Source organism: Eucyclogobius newberryi, unplaced genomic scaffold (assembly GCF_026437365.1).
Source record: "Eucyclogobius newberryi isolate DKJ021-1_F unplaced genomic scaffold, fEucNew1.0.hap1 SCAF_67, whole genome shotgun sequence".
NCBI lineage: Eukaryota > Metazoa > Chordata > Actinopteri > Gobiiformes > Gobiidae > Eucyclogobius > Eucyclogobius newberryi.
This window is the reverse complement of record NW_027316356.1, coordinates 149,200-166,947: the sequence shown is the minus strand read 5'-3', so window position 1 is coordinate 166,947 and position 17,748 is coordinate 149,200. Positions and strand designations below refer to the sequence as shown.

At 46.3% G+C, this 17,748-nt stretch overlaps 1 pseudogene; it reads left to right on the top strand.

The window, feature by feature from the left end:
* Window positions 1–8,008: 8,008 nt before the first annotated feature.
* LOC140348336 (uncharacterized) lies at window positions 8,009–15,439 on the top strand (annotated as a pseudogene).
* Window positions 15,440–17,748: the final 2,309 nt, after the last annotated feature.

The window sequence follows — 17,748 nt, the reverse complement described above, 5'->3', positions numbered from 1 at the left end:
AACGCACGAGAACGCACGAGAACGCAAGAGAACGCACAAGAACGCACAAGAACGCACAAGAACGCACAAGAACGCAAGAGAACGCACGAGAACGCACGAGAACGCACGAGAACGCACGAGAACGCACGAGAACGCAAGAGAACGCACAAGAACGCACAAGAACGCAAGAGAACGCACGAGAACGCACAAGAACGCAAGAGAACGCAAGAGAACGCACAAGAACGCACAAGAACGCACGAGAACGCAAGAGAACGCACAAGAACGCAAAAGAACGCACAAGAACGCACAAGAACGCAAGAGAACGCACAAGAACGCACAAGAACGCACGAGAACGCACGAGAACGCAAGAGAACGCACAAGAACGCAAGAGAACGCAAGAGAACGCACAAGAACGCAAGAGAACGCACAAGAACGCACAAGAACGCACGAGAACGCAAGAGAACGCACAAGAACGCACAAGAACGCACAAGAACGCACAAGAACGCACGAGAACGCACAAGAACGCACAAGAACGCACAAGAACGCACAAGAACGCAAGAGAACGCACAAGAACGCACAAGAACGCACAAGAACGCACAAGAACGCAAGAGAACGCACAAGAACGCACAAGAACGCACGAGAACGCACGAGAACGCAAGAGAACGCACAAGAACGCAAGAGAACGCAAGAGAACGCACAAGAACGCAAGAGAACGCACAAGAACGCACAAGAACGCACGAGAACGCAAGAGAACGCAAGAGAACGCACAAGAACGCAAGAGAACGCACAAGAACGCACGAGAACGCACGAGAACGCACGAGAACGCAAGAGAACGCAAGAGAACGCACGAGAACGCAAGAGAACGCAAGAGAACGCACGAGAACGCACGAGAACGCAAGAGAACGCAAGAGAACGCACGAGAACGCAAGAGAACGCACAAGAACGCACGAGAACGCACGAGAACGCAAGAGAACGCAAGAGAACGCAAGAGAACGCACGAGAACGCAAGAGAACGCAAGAGAACGCACGAGAACGCAAGAGAACGCAAGAGAACGCACGAGAACGCACGAGAACGCAAGAGAACGCAAGAGAACGCAAGAGAACGCACGAGAACGCAAGAGAACGCAAGAGAACGCACGAGAACGCAAGAGAACGCAAGAGAACGCAAGAGAACGCACAAGAACGCAAGAGAACGCACGAGAACGCACGAGAACGCACGAGAACGCACGAGAACGCAAGAGAACGCAAGAGAACGCACAAGAACGCAAGAGAACGCACAAGAACGCACGAGAACGCACGAGAACGCACAAGAACGCAAGAGAACGCACGAGAACGCACGAGAACGCACGAGAACGCACGAGAACGCACAAGAACGCACGAGAACGCACGAGAACGCACAAGAACGCAAGAGAACGCACAAGAACGCACGAGAACGCACGAGAACGCACGAGAACGCACGAGAACGCAAGAGAACGCACAAGAACGCACAAGAACGCAAGAGAACGCACGAGAACGCACGAGAACGCACAAGAACGCAAGAGAACGCAAGAGAACGCACAAGAACGCACAAGAACGCAAGAGAACGCACAAGAACGCACAAGAACGCAAGAGAACGCACAAGAACGCACAAGAACGCAAGAGAACGCACAAGAACACACAAGAACGCACGAGAACGCACGAGAACGCAAGAGAACGCACAAGAACGCAAGAGAACGCACAAGAACGCACAAGAACGCAAGAGAACGCACAAGAACGCACAAGAACGCAAGAGAACGCACAAGAACGCACAAGAACGCACGAGAACGCACGAGAACGCAAGAGAACGCACAAGAACGCAAGAGAACGCACAAGAACGCACAAGAACGCAAGAGAACGCACAAGAACGCACAAGAACGCACGAGAACGCACGAGAACGCAAGAGAACGCACAAGAACGCAAGAGAACGCAAGAGAACGCACAAGAACGCAAGAGAACGCAAGAGAACGCACAAGAACGCAAGAGAACGCAAGAGAACGCACGAGAACGCAAGAGAACGCAAGAGAACGCACAAGAACGCAAGAGAACGCACAAGAACGCACAAGAACGCACGAGAACGCACGAGAACGCAAGAGAACGCAAGAGAACGCACGAGAACGCAAGAGAACGCAAGAGAACGCACGAGAACGCACGAGAACGCACGAGAACGCAAGAGAACGCAAGAGAACGCACGAGAACGCAAGAGAACGCACAAGAACGCAAGAGAACGCAAGAGAACGCACGAGAACGCACGAGAACGCAAGAGAACGCAAGAGAACGCAAGAGAACGCAAGAGAACGCAAGAGAACGCAAGAGAACGCACGAGAACGCAAGAGAACGCACGAGAACGCAAGAGAACGCAAGAGAACGCACGAGAACGCAAGAGAACGCAAGAGAACGCACGAGAACGCAAGAGAACGCACGAGAACGCACGAGAACGCAAGAGAACGCAAGAGAACGCAAGAGAACGCAAGAGAACGCAAGAGAACGCACGAGAACGCAAGAGAACGCAAGAGAACGCACGAGAACGCAAGAGAACGCAAGAGAACGCAAGAGAACGCACGAGAACGCACGAGAACGCAAGAGAACGCAAGAGAACGCAAGAGAACGCAAGAGAACGCACGAGAACGCAAGAGAACGCACGAGAACGCACGAGAACGCACGAGAACGCACAAGAACGCAAGAGAACGCACAAGAACGCAAGAGAACGCAAGAGAACGCAAGAGAACGCAAGAGAACGCAAGAGAACGCACGAGAACGCAAGAGAACGCAAGAGAACGCACGAGAACGCAAGAGAACGCAAGAGAACGCACGAGAACGCAAGAGAACGCAAGAGAACGCACGAGAACGCAAGAGAACGCAAGAGAACGCAAGAGAACGCACGAGAACGCACGAGAACGCAAGAGAACGCAAGAGAACGCAAGAGAACGCAAGAGAACGCACGAGAACGCAAGAGAACGCAAGAGAACGCACGAGAACGCAAGAGAACGCAAGAGAACGCACGAGAACGCAAGAGAACGCAAGAGAACGCACGAGAACGCAAGAGAACGCACGAGAACGCAAGAGAACGCAAGAGAACGCACAAGAACACAGAGTGAGAAAAGGCCATAGTTATTCTGTGCCTTTCTCTACGTCAAAATGCTTCACTAACGTTGGGTGAAAGGTCAGTGCAAATATCAGGCTTTTTCACAACTTTACAGACTTTTATTCAAAATAAGCACTAAAACTCAAGATCCCTTTAAAACCATAATACTTAGGACTATTGCTTCAGACTCCGCCCATACTTTGGTTGATAGCGTCGTATTCGATGCTGACACAACACATTACAGGCAGGAGTGGTTTTTTACCTTTTTTTAGAATCAGAACTTTCAAGCGGACTTCATCTTTGGAGAGTTTATACGTGTGACCACAAAGTACATTGCAGCCGTGCCCTGCCCAGAGTGTGGACCGAGCTGCAACGCTACCCCTGAGTGACCCTGAGTGACCCCTGAGTGACCCCTGAGTGAACCCTGAGTGACCCCTGAGTGAACCCTGAGTGACCCCTGAGTGACCTCTGGAGGACGCACACAGGCCCATCTCCTCAGGATCACGCTGATAAGATCATCTACATTCAACTAACACACACTTGATAGATCTAGAACAATCATGTCTCGTGTCGCCATCTGTCATCGACTCATTTGCATATTCTAAATTCATATTATATTTAATTGTTTGTTCAATACATTTTTATAAACCACATTTGGTAAAGTGTTTCATAAATTAATGCATTTCTATATTTGATTATACAATGGGTAAAATGCCTAAAATGGCTGGTGCCCCATAAAAGTCAAAAAAATATGATAAATACGAATTATGTCATGTTTGAAATCTTAATCAATATCAACTCAAATATGAACGTGGGAGTACATGAAGTACTACAGTACAAGTACAAATCCACTACAATAGACAATAACAGGGGATAACATTTGAGTGGATTAGATGTATTATTACTTTGGTTATAATTGAAGTAGGTGGTACTGGTCGATGCTCTTGATGGTCGGGTCAGAATGGTCGGGTCGGGATGGTCGGGTCAGAATGGTCGGGTCGGGATGGTCGGGTCGGGATGGTCGGGTCGGGATGGTCGGGTCGGGATGGTCGGGTCGGAATGGTCGGGTCGGGATGGTCGGGTCGGGATGGTCGGGTCGGGATGGTCGGGTCGGGATGGTCGGGTCAGGATGGTCGGGTCGGGATGGTCGGGTCGGGATGGTCGGGTCGGGATGGTCGGGTCGGGATGGTCGGGTCGGGATGGTCGGGTCGGAATGGTCGGGTCGGGATGGTCGGGTCGGAATGGTCGGGTCGGGATGGTCGGGTCAGGATGGTCGGGTCGGGATGGTCGGGTCAGGATGGTCGGGTCGGGATGGTCAGGTCGGGATGGTCGGGTCGGGATGGTCGGGTCGGAATGGTCGGGTCGGGATGGTCGGGTCAGGATGGTCGGGTCGGGATGGTCGGGTCGGGATGGTCGGGTCGGGATGGTCGGGTCAGGATGGTCGGGTCAGGATGGTCGGGTCGGGATGGTCAGGTCGGGATGGTCGGGTCGGGATGGTCGGGTCGGGATGGTCGGGTCGGGATGGTCGGGTCGGGATGGTCGGGTCAGATGACGACCGGCAGAGATGTTTTGGGGGTTCGGTGGATGGGAAGAGGAACCAGGTCTTGTTTCTACGTATTAAAACCTTGTACTCGTCGTTTAAACTCTACAAACGAGTTCTTGTGACAGTTTATCAGGTCATATCCAAGTCTTCTCTCGTTTATAATGTGCAGAATACAACTTTTTCAACCTAAATCCAATCACAACAGCAAAAATCCCAATTCCAGTAGAAATGTGCTCAGTCCCGTCGTGGGAGTCCATCCTCGTGTCCAGCTCTTACTTCATGACATCTGATTGAAACCGGCTGTTGTTTCTGCTCCTCCCTCCCTTTCCCGTCTCTTTCACACGTATGTTGTAACTCTGTTTGTTTTGGATTTGGTTTTCAGAGTGTGACACAATCAGAGCGCGGCGGCTGCAAACTGAACGTGAACGTGTCATTCTCTGCTCGTCCGTCAGGGTCTTGGACCGTCAGGACCAGATCCGAGTCCAGATCCTGGTCAGAATCACCCCGGACACAGGCAGAACGTGCAAACTCCACACAGAAAGAGCCACGTGGTCCGGGAATCCTCTGTTACAGCTCTGTAACTGACTAACAGCATAGTTTCACTGGAACAAAACTATTGATTAAAAGTATATTTCCACTAGACTTAATGTATACATTATTATAGTATTTCCAGCAGCAGTATTTGGACTTTGACAGTATATTTGGAGCGGTGACGGGCCAGTGCTCTTCAGGGAACATGTGTCTGACAGAATCCTGGACAGCGGCCCAGACTAAAGACGACAGCAGCTGCAGAGGATCCCACAGACTGGACCAGGAGGAGGAGCAGAGCCAGTTAATCAGCAAACACACCCTCTGTCAGCACATGTTACACCCGCTCTGCCACTAAACTAATCTGCAGTGTTTATTTGCAGAGCCAAACCCGCAGAGGACGAGCCGCCCAACCACGGAACACCACCACCTTGAGACAATAGACTGTAATTATCCACATGAACAGAACTTTCTCGTCCTGGTTCTGATAAAGCTCAAGATCCTTCTAGAATATTGAAACATTTATCTCAAAACGACAGTTAATCCAGAGCAGCAGCTCGCACTGGGAGGTCGGTTTAGTTTGTGGACTTGGTTTGATAAAAATGTGTAAACTTTACAAAAGCCGCTGACACAATTCACACGTTTTCTAGCTAAAGTGTTGAGCGTAGAGCGGGACAATAAGAAAAAAACATTCAATATGATAAAAGGTTGTTCCATTTATATCTGTGTATTTAGTGTCATTATAATGCATTGATTCTATTGTAAATCTCATGTCCACTATGAAGAATAGTCTTATGTAAAGGCTAATGGGGATCAAATAAATGAAATAAGTTGAATAATTAAAAAAAATCATTAAAAAAAAAAAAAAAAAATACTTTGAATAATTTGTTTTAGAGCGAGAAGGACCAAGGTTATTGTTCATCATTTTGTGATTTAGTTATTTAATCTTTTGTTCCATATGAAAACAACAGCAGCATAAGAAACATGAAAGCAGGAAAGTGATTTTGTTCTTTGCGGCCGACGGACAATGTAGACTCAGAATTGTGTTTTTTATTCTTTTTAGTACTTTACCTTTGTGGGGGGAAAAGGTCTGTACAAACTGTATAAAAATGTCTGTATGAAATAGAAAACCATCTTGTCCCTGATGGAAATGATCTGAGAAAACATTTGTGGATTTAATTTCTCGTGAAAATCACAGAGAACGAAACGGAAAACTGACACGAGGAACACGACATTGGACTTTGAGAGGATCTAACGGCAACCGACAGTCCGCAGACGTGGACAGTCCGCAGACGCGGACTGTCCAGTCCGCAGACGCGGACAGTCCAGTCCACAGACGCGGACAGTCCAGTCCGCAGACGCGGACAGTCCGCAGACGCGGACTGTCCAGTCCACAGACGCGGACAGTCCAGTCCACAGACGCGGACAGTCCAGTCCACAGACGCGGACAGTCCACAGACACGGACAGTCCACAGACACGGACTGTCCAGTCCACAGACGCGGACTGTCCAGTCCACAGACGCGGACAGTCCGCAGACGCGGACAGTCCACAGACGCGGACAGTCCAGTCCGCAGACGCGGACAGTCCGCAGACGCGGACAGTCCAGTCCGCAGACGCGGACAGTCCGCAGACGCGGACTGTCCAGTACGCAGACGCGGACTGTCCAGTCCGCAGACGCGGACTGGACTGTCCGCAGACGCGGACTGGACTGTCCGCAGACGCGGACAGTCCAGTCCACAGACGCGGACTGTCCAGTCCACAGACGCGGACAGTCCGCAGACGCGGACAGTCCAGTCCGCAGACGCGGACTGTCCAGTCCACAGACGCGGACAGTCTACAGACACGGACTGTCCAGTCCACAGACGCGAACAGTCCGCAGACGCGGACAGTCCAGTCCGCAGACGCGGACAGTCCGCAGACGCGGACTTTCCAGTCCGCAGACGCGGACAGTCCAGTCCGCAGACGCGGACAGTCCACAGACGCGGACTGTCCAGTCCGCAGACGCGGACAGTCCGCAGATGACAACACGAGTCAAAGTGAAGACAAACAGCGAGTTCATTCCTCTTGTTGAGTTTGGATCAGATTGTAGTTCTGCTGGTCTGACAGGCTCTCAATCAAATGTCCTGTCCTCACCTGACTCTCACACCTGACTCTTACACCTGACTCTTACACCTGACTCTTACACCTGACTCTTACACCTGACTCTTACACCTGACTCTTACACCTGACTCTTACACCTGACTCTTACACCTGACACACGCCCACACTTTATCTCCTGCTCGTTGTTTCCCTGAAGACATGAAATATTTGGACACGTCACTGTGATTTTTCAAACTAAAAGCGTCAGTGTGATTAGACTTGAAATATAAAGTGAAATCACAACATTATAAAGAGCTCCAGGTTCATATTGGAGGACGACAGGTTAGACATCTATGGGAGAATGTGTCTTTTTACTGTCAAAATGCACACGTTTGACCTGGTTTATTAACATTTGCATTGACGTCTCTGTCAGTGCAAATTGAAATAATGATTCAACTTTAGTAACAACAAGTTCTGATATTATTCAAAGACAGGCACAAGATTAATACTAGTTTGTTGGGCCATTTCCAGACAAAACTATGTTTTTGTGACAGTTGTGGAATTTCAATTTGGGCCCCTGTTTTCTGAAATGATGACAAAAACACGACAGAGAAACTAATAAAAGCTGTCTGTGTCTTTAAAGTGCTGTTGCTTGGTGCTTCCTCCTCAGATCTACACAGAGCTGTGGGTGCGGCCTGGCTCCTCCCCCTGGCTCCTCCCCCTGCTCTCTCTCTTAAGTTCCATTTGTGTCAAAGTCAAACTCTCTTGTTTGAGGAGAGATGGCGCAGAAAGCACTCGACCAAGAAGCCTTTTTCTGTCCCGTGTGTTTGGATCTACTGAAGGATCCGGTGACTGTTCCCTGTGGACACAGCTACTGCAGGAACTGTGTCCAACACCACTGGGACCAAGAGGACGAGAAGAAGCTCTACAGCTGTCCTGAGTGTCGCCAGAGCTTCAGCCCCAGGCCTGTCCTCATCAAGAACATCATGTTAGCAGGTTTAGTAGAACAGCTGAAGAAGACTGGGCTCACAGCGCCCCACTGCTGACCGCTGCTATGCCGGCCCTCAGGATGTGTCCTGTGATGTGTGCACTGGGAGGAAGATGAAAGCTGTCCAGTCCTGTCTGCAGTGTGTGGCTTCATACTGTGAGAGCCACCTCCAGCCTCATTATGATGCTGCAGCGTTACAGAAACACCAGCTGGTGGCGCCGTCCCACAAGCTCCAGGGAAACATCTGCTCACAACACCAAAAAGCAATAGATTTATTCTGCCGCAGCTACCAGCAGAACATCTGTTACCTCTGCTCTGTGGACCAGCACAAGGGCCACGACATAGTGTCCTCTGCCTCAGAGAGGGCCCAGAAACAGGCAGAGCTGCCGGCCAGGAGGGCCCTGCTGCTCCAGAGCCTCCAGGACAAAGACACAAACCTGAAGAGGCTCAAACAGGAGGCCCAGGACATCAGACGCTCTGCCCAGACAGCAGTGCAGCGCAGCAGGGACAGCTTCAGAGAGATGGTCCTTCTCCTGGAGAAAAGAGGCTCTGAAGTGGAGCAGCAGATCCTCTCCCAGGAGCAGACCCAACTGAGCCGAGTCCAAGAGCTCCAGGACCAACTGCAGCAGGACGTGACTGAGCTGAAGAGGAGCATCTCTGAGCTGGACACACTGTCCCTCACTCCGGATCATAACCAGTTTCTACAGCTCTACGCTTCACTGTCCACAGACACACAGAGCACAGAGCCAGCCAGGATTCAGACAGGGCCCCGGAGCTACTTTGAGGACGTGACCAGAGCTGTGTCAGCGCTCAGGGACAAACTCCAGCTCACTCTGAGTCCAGTCCAGGTTTTACTGTCACCAGTTGAACCCAGCTCCAGAGAGGACTTCTTACAATATTATACAGAAATAACTCTGGACCCAAACACAGCTCAGACCAAACTGTATCCGTCTGATGGAAACAGAAGAGTAACACGTATGACTGAAGACCAGAGTTATCCTGATCATTCAGACAGATTCAGTCACTGGGTTCAGGTCCTGAGCAGAGACAGTCTGAGGGGCCGATGTTACTGGGAGGTGGAGCGCAGCGGGACGTGGGTTTATATAGCAATTTCATACAGAGATATTCAGAGAAAAGGAAACTCTAATGAATGTGGATTTGAAACCAATGATAAATCCTGGGCCTTAGACTGTCAAAAAAACGATCCTTCATTTCGGTTTAACTCAGTTCGGTCCCAGGTCTCAGGTCCGGTCTCGTCCAGAATCGGGGTTTACCTGGACCACAGTGCAGGGGTTTTGGCGTTTTACAGCGTCTCCAAAAGTACCATGAGCCTCATCCACAGAGTCCAGCCCACTTTCACTCACTCTCTCTACGCTGGAGTTACATTTTGTGATACTGGATCCACGGTACATTTCCCTAAACTCATATAACAACTTTGTTCTCCTCAGTTTAGGATCAAATTACTTCCTTTTATGTTTAAACTAATGAGTTAAAAGTTACAACGCTTTATGGCCAAAACAATTCAGTACCAACTTGTCGATTCTAAAATGACAATTGAAAGTAGATTTTCATTTGATGAATTGATGCTGAAGGAAAAATATAAAAATAAACCTTTCCTGAATTATCTAAAAAAAATAAAAAATAACAAAAATTGATTAATGTGGAATAAAAATCCAGTTTGAAATAATATTATATGAAGAAATGCAGCTTCACTTAAATCTGTAAAATGTGATTTTGAGGAAAAGGGGAGGGGCTAAATAATTTGTATAACAAAGTAATTATGTTGTTGGATTTATTTTGAAGTAATGATGTGATTGGTTTTATTTTGAAGTAATGATGCGATTGGTTTTATTATGAAGTAATGATGTGATTAGCTTTATTATGAAGTAATGATGTGATTGGCTTTATTTTGAAGTAATGATGTGATTGGTTTTATTTTGAAGTAATGACGTGATTAGTTTTATTTTGAAGTAATAATGTGATTGGTTGTCTTTAGTTCCAAATGTCTGAATCAGAATGTTTTCGTCTTCTTTGGTTTTGACTTGATACTTGTGATAAATCATGTTCCAAATAAAAGATCAAACACACAATTGTGAAACTGAACTAATCCAAGAATCCCAGGCGTTTCAGAACACGTCTGTAGAGTTTAAGAGCAGACGCTGCAGGTGAACAGGAAACAGCTTCAATATAAAGAGAACAATGTGAAACGTCTGTCGTTTCCTCACATCAATGTAAGAAAGAAGAGCTTTATATCATGTCATGTTTTCACACAGAAATAAGGCATTTTATGTGTAAAAACAGACAAATGTGCATCTTTTATGGACATTTAAATGTGAAGAAATGGACAGAGCAGCTTTAAATGTCTCACTTCATTTAGTTGGACACAAAAACATTTACAGAGCGGATTTTGGATTCATTATTTAGTTATTGACTAAACTAGATCCGACTGAAAATTGACTTAAAAATTCAAGTTTCGCCTCATTTTTTACACTTAATGAAATAGTAAAACATTTTAAACACGTGTCGAGTTCCCAAAATGTCAAATGTCAAGATCAGAACACGTAAACGACCGTCTGCCGCTTGTTACCGGGAAACGTCATGAAGAGGCGGGGCTTTTTGCTTGGAAAAGGCGGGCCTTATCCATTTTTGAACAAGAAGTGAATGGACTTGCTTCAGTGACTGAACTGTGATTTACAGAAAAACAAAATATTATCCACTTTAATTCTAATGCACGTTTCACAAAAGTCGTAACAACAACAACAACAACAACAACAATTTAACAAAGTAATTATACCATAAAACAACAAAAACAATAAGAGTCAGAGAGGACCACACAACTCATAGAGGAGCAGCGGGTTTTATGGAGCGGACACAAACGCTGGGCTCTTATCTGGCTTTACAGCGTCTCTGCGGAGAGTCCGAGCAAACAGCGGGAAACGCGCTAATGGATTGAGCGCTAAAGCGGCCCTAGCTGCTCCTGCGAGATAAAGACGAGCGACGCACAAATCCACGAGGCGACATCAAGAGTTTAAAGAGCGCCGCGACAGGTCAATGCGTTCATCAGACGAGCTCAAACAAAGACGCGTATTGTCTTCACTCACGCGCGCTTCTGGAGATATCGCGGTTAGCGTTAGCTTCACGTTTTAGTCAAGTAGAAAGTAATGGGTAACTTCAGACTGCACAGTTAATTTTGAATAAATGAGTAAAAGTTAAATCAATTAAAAAATAAAATTAAAAGTAAATACATTAAATAGAAAATAAACAAATACATTAAATAATTAGTATCTGTTTTTGGTATTTTTTATATTTTGGCAACTCTAGAAGAGCGAGAAAGACGAGGGCTAGAGTTCATCATTTTGTGATCTTGGGGCGTTATCTTTTGTTTAAAAAATCAAAAGCGTTCCATATCAGAACAGCAGCAGCGTTATATGTCGGGTTAAAATGTGGAATCATTTGGATGAGGAAAAAAAGCAAATAGAACAAAAAACTGTATAAATGAATGTTATAAAAAAAAAAATTTTTTAAAGTGAATAATGAAAGCAGAAAACTAACTTTGCTCTTTGTAATCAACGGACACTGTGGACTGAACATTATTTTGTGTACTTTACCTTTGTGGAGGGGAAAAGGTCTGAATAAACTAGAAAACTATCTTGTACCTGATGGAAATTATCTGAGAAAACATTTGTGGATTAGATTTTTCGTGAAAATCCCAGAGAACGAAACGGAAAACTGACACGAGGAACACGACATTGGACTTTGTGAGGATCTAACGGCACCCGACGGTCCGCAGACGTGGACAGTCCGCAGACGTGGACAGTCCGCAGACGTGGACAGTCCGCAGACGTGGACAGTCCGCAGACGTGGACAGTCCGTTTGTTCCTTCTTGTTCTGTGTTCTCTCTGAAGTCCAATTTAAAAGAGCTCAGAGCGGCTCAGAGCGACCGGGGCCGAGTCTTCAGCGCGATGGACTGCGATGAACGGCGTCCAAGGGGAAAGCGGCCTCCATCGTTTCCGCGGCGACTCGAATCGACCCTCTGATCTTTCCCTCACGAAACATCCATTTTCCCTTTGTCTTCATCCTCCACCGACTGTTGATGAACGAGTCCAATGAAAGTTCAGTTTCACGGCCCTGGAGTGGACGTCACCGAGTCCAAGTATCGAAGCAGCAGTGTGGTCAACTCCTCCAGCTAAAGTCCTGACCGAACCTGGACCTGGACCTGGACCGCCACTGAAGGACGGGTCAAGCGCAGACGACACATCTCTGTACGAGGACGATAATGGAAGTCCACCTCGACCTCGGGATCATGAACTACTGGATGAAAAGAACGTCCGGGTGGCTTTACGTTGCAAATCGCGAAGAAAATCAACTTGACCCCGTGATTTTAATCGGACATGGACGCGACAGAGAACGTGACGTCACAATATCGTCCAGTTTGACCAGCCTCTGCACACGTCACTTTAATGCCACACTGCAGAACACGCCAGACAAAGCCCTCCAGGCCAATGTGACCAAACCGTAACCTCGTCACGCCAGTGTTTCCTCGTCATTATTTTACCCACGAGTTTGACTGAACTGCAGGCGTTTCACTTATCCCCTAGCCCCGCCCACATCCATGAACTCATTGTGTGTATTTGAGTTCCCGAAATGTCATCTACTTGCCACTTTTCAAAGATAAGATTTTGTGAGAACTTTTTTGAAGGTTGAGTCCAGTTTCCAGACTTGTGTTCCTCTGATCTGTGCCACGTTTGGACCGAGTCTGTAACAACACGAGTCAAAGTGAAGACAAACAGCGAGTTCATTCCTCCTGTTGAGTTTGGATCAGATTGTGGTTCTGCTGGTCTGACAGGCTCTCATTCAAATAACCTGTCCTCACCTGACTCTTACACCTGTCTCTTACACCTGACTCTTACACCTGACTCTTACACCTGACACACGCCCACACTTTATCTCCTGCTCGTTGTTTCACTGAAGACATGAAATATTTGGACACGTCACTGTGACTTTTCAAACTAAAAGCGTCATGGTGATTAGATTTGAAAGATGAAGTGAAATCACAACATTATAAAGAGCTCTAGGTTCATATTGGAGGACGACAGGTGAGACATCTATGGGAGAATGTGTCTTTTTACTGTCAAAATGCACACGTTTGACCTGGTTTAGAGTTAAATCTGTAATTACTTCCACAATCCACATGAAACAAACTGAATATAATTCAACATGTGCACTGACTTCAGTCAGTGTAAATTTAAATAATAGTTTAACTTTAGTAACAACAAGTTCTGACATTATTCAAACACAGGCACAAGATTAATACTATTTTGTTGGGCCATTTCCAGACAAAACAATTTTTTTGTGACATTTGTGGAAATTCAATTTGGGCCCCTGTTCTCTGAAATTATGTTAAATACATGTTGACAGAGAAACTCTAATAAAAGCTGTCTGTGCCTTTAAAGTGCTGTTGCTTGGTGCTATCTCCTCAGATCTACAAGGAGCTGTGGGTGCGGCCTGGCTCCTCCCCCTACTCACTCTCTCAAGTTTCATTTGTGTCGAAGTCAAACTCTCAGTCGCTCTGATCCAGGAGAGATGGCGCAGAAAGCACTCGACCAAGAAGCCTTTTTCTGTCCCGTGTGTTTGGATCTACTGAAGGATCCGGTGACTATTCCCTGTGGACACAGCTACTGCAGGAACTGTGTCCAACACCACTGGGACCAAGAGGACGAGAAGAAGCTCTACAGCTGTCCTGAGTGTCGCCAGAGCTTCAGCCCAAGGCCTGTCCTCATCAAGAACATCATGTTAGCAGGTTTATTAGAACAGCTGAAGAAGACTGGGCTCACAGCGCCCCCTGCTGACCGCTGCTATGCCGGACCTCAGGATGTGTCCTGTGATGTGTGCACTGGGAGGAAGATGAAAGCTGTCCAGTCCTGTCTGCAGTGTGTGGCTTCATACTGTGAGAGCCACCTCCAGCCTCATTATGATGCTGCAGCGTTTCAGAAACACCAGTTGGTGGCGCCGTCCCACAAGCTCCAGGAAAACTTCTGCTCCGAACATGATGAAGTGAAGAAGATGTTCTGTCGCAGCGACCAGCAGAACATCTGTTACCTCTGCTCTGTGGACCAGCACAAGGGCCACGACATAGTGTCCTCGGCCTCAGAGAGGGCCCAGAAACAGGCAGAGCTGCCGGCCAGGAGGGCCCTGCTGCTTCAAAGCCTCCAGGACAAAGACACAGACCTGAAGAGGCTCAAACAGGAGGCCCAGGACATCAGACGCTCTGCCCAGACAGCAGTGCAACGCAGCAGGGACAGCTTCAGAGAGATGGTTCTTCTCCTGGAGAAAAGAGGCTCTGAAGTGGAGCAGCAGATCCTCTCCCAGGAGCAGACCCAACTGAGCCGAGTCCAAGAGCTCCAGGACCAACTGCAGCAGGACGTGACTGAGCTGAAGAGGAGCATCTCTGAGCTGGACACACTGTCCCTCAATCCGGATCATAACCAGTTTCTACAGCTCTACGCTTCACTGTCCACAGACACACAGAGCACAGAGCCAGCCAGGATTCAGACAGGGCCCCGGAGATACTTTGAGGACGTGACCAGAGCTGTGTCAGCGCTCAAGGACAAACTCCAGCTCACTCTGACTCCAGTCCAGGTTTTACTGTCACCAGCTGAACCCAGCTCCAGAGAGGACTTCTTACAATATTATAAAGAAATCACTCTGGACCTAAACACAGCTCACACCAAACTGTCTCTGTCTGATGGAAACAGAAGAGCAACAGTTATGAGTGAACACCAGAGTTATCCTGATCATTCAGACAGATTCAGAGACTGTATTCAGGTCCTGAGCAGAGAGAGTCTGAGGGGCCGATGTTACTGGGAGGTGGAGTGGAGCGGGGTGTGTGTTTATATAGCAGTTTCATACAGAGATATTCAGAGAAAAAGAGTCTCTGATGAATGTATTTTTGGATACAATGATAAATCCTGGTCCTTATTCTGTCACAAAACCAGTCCTTCATTTCGGTTTAACTCAGTCCCGTCCCAGGTCTCAGGTCTGGTCTCGTCCAGAATCGGGGTTTACCTGGACCACAGTGCAGGGGTTTTGGCATTTTACAGCGTCTCTGAAAGTACCATGAGCCTCATCCACAGAGTCCAGACAACTTTCACTCACTCTCTCTACTCTGGAGTCTGGTTTTATTATACTGGAGACACTGCACATTTCCTTAAACACAAATAACTGCTTTGTTCTCCACAGTTTAGGATCAAATTACTTCCTTTTATTTTTATTCAAATGAGTAAAAAGTTTACGAGTCTTTATGGCCAAAAAAATTCAATACCAACTTATTTATTCTAAAATGACTATTGAAAGTAGATGCTCATTTGAAGAATTGATACTGAAGTAAAAAAATAAAAAATAAACCTTTCCTAAATAATCTAAAAAAATGAAAATAAAAACAATGTGATTAATGTAGAATCTAAATCAAGTTTGAAATAATAATATGTGAAGCTTCAGTTAAATAAATCTGTAAAAAGAGGAAAAGTGGAGGGCCTAAATAATTTGTATTTTGAAGTAATGATGTGATTGGTTTTATTTTGAAGTAATAATGTGATTGGTTGTCTTTAGTTCCAAATGTCTGAATCAGAATGTTGTCGTCTTCTTTGGTTTTGACTTGATACTTGTGATAAATCATGTTCCAAATAAAAGATCAAACACACAATTGTGAAACTGAACTAATCCAAGAATCCCAGGCGTTTCAGAACACGCCTGTAGAGTTTAAGAGCAGACGCTGCAGGTGAACAGGAAACAGCTTCAATATAAAGAGAAGAACAAACAAAGACGCGTTTTGTCTTCACTCACGCGCGCGTCTGGAGATATCGCGGTTAGCGTTAGCTTCACGTTTTAGTCTAAATAATGGGTAACTTCAGACTGCACAGTGAATTTATTTAAGAACAAAACAATGCCACAAACGACTCAAAATGACGCACAATAGATCAACATTTCAGACGACGGACCTGGACGGTGTTCCACCTGAGCTTGTTTCACGTCATTATAAAGCTTCAAATCTCTAGAACATAACAACTTCATACAATTTACTGACGGATTAATGTCACGATATTTAGCGCAGTTCCGTGTGCAGTTTGATCGTCGTGCGTCCGAGATGTGGCCATAGTTTGGTCGCGAGTCCATTTTGATGCTCTGTTTCTTTGGGTTCTCTTTAGTTAATGTTAGCTCTTAGCACGTGAAATGCTAACACAACATTGTAAACTCCGTTCTCTCATTGGCTCCTGTAAAGTGAACATGGCTGTGTCAGTGTTTACGGGACTCAAAATGACACGTAAATGAGGCGTGAAAAGCGCTCACACACATTAAGTCACTTTGATAGTTTAAGTCGGGCAAAAAGAACGTCGCGCACACAAACTTCAGCCTTTAGAATTCACCGTTTAGAGGCAGAATAAACAGTGAATGTCGCCTTAATAAACCCAATTTAAAAGTCTGTGTGACGTAAACGGATTGATAAAAGCACCAGATACTGCTGACCCGAGATGGAAGAACTTAATTGTGCTTTTCACCAAACGATTCGCACGAGATTCTCACCAGACGCAATTTACAACCCCGGACGGGCGCTCCTTTCAAAAGACGAATTGCCCTCTCTTCACGAGCCACGAAAATCGAAACGTGTTGGCTTATTAACTCCTCCTCCTCCGCGCCGCGTTCGTTCATCAAAGGTCGTCCGCCGCCGCCTGGTCCGGTCCCAAACGAGGGGCTTTTGTTCGATAATGCGCGGGAGATAATAAAACTGCTGAGGTTTGAAGATTCTTTCTGCTCCCGTCTTTTATTGATCCACAAAATGAGGAGCAGAAACGAGAGGACGGACCTGGGACGACTCCGACCGCCTGTGATCTGATAAACGCTGTCGCTTAGAAAACGTGTTTTACATAATCGTGTTCCGCTTTGAGACGGAGAAAAGGGAAAACGCTCTGTCGGGCTTTAGTCGTGTAAGATCGGCTCATTGTGTAAGATCGGCTCATTGTGTAAGATCGGCTCATTGTGTAAGATCGGCTCATTGTGTAAGATCATTCAAACATTTAAAACATGTACAATTAAATGTAAAATTAAAATGAATAAAATGAATAAAATGAATAAAATGAATAAAATGAATAAAATGAATAAAATGAATAAAATGAATAAAATGAATAAAATGAATAAAATGAATCAAATGAATCAAATGAATCAAAAAAATAATTGAATACATTTAAATAAACTTGATAAATGAATGAATGATAAAATAAACCAGTTTTTGATTTGACTGGTTCAGTTCACCCGAGGACAGAAACGTACTTGAAATATGATAAATCCAACATAAGAGTAAAAAGAGCTAAATCCAATAATAAAGTTCATGAATATAAAAGAAGCTCAATGACACGAGCACATGAAGCGTCTTCCTCTGCTCGTCACAGCTTTTCTTTTCAATGAAAAAGGGTTCAAAGTTGACGACTTAAACAAACTGCGTCGCGGCAGAAGGAAACGGGCTAATGAGCTCTGAT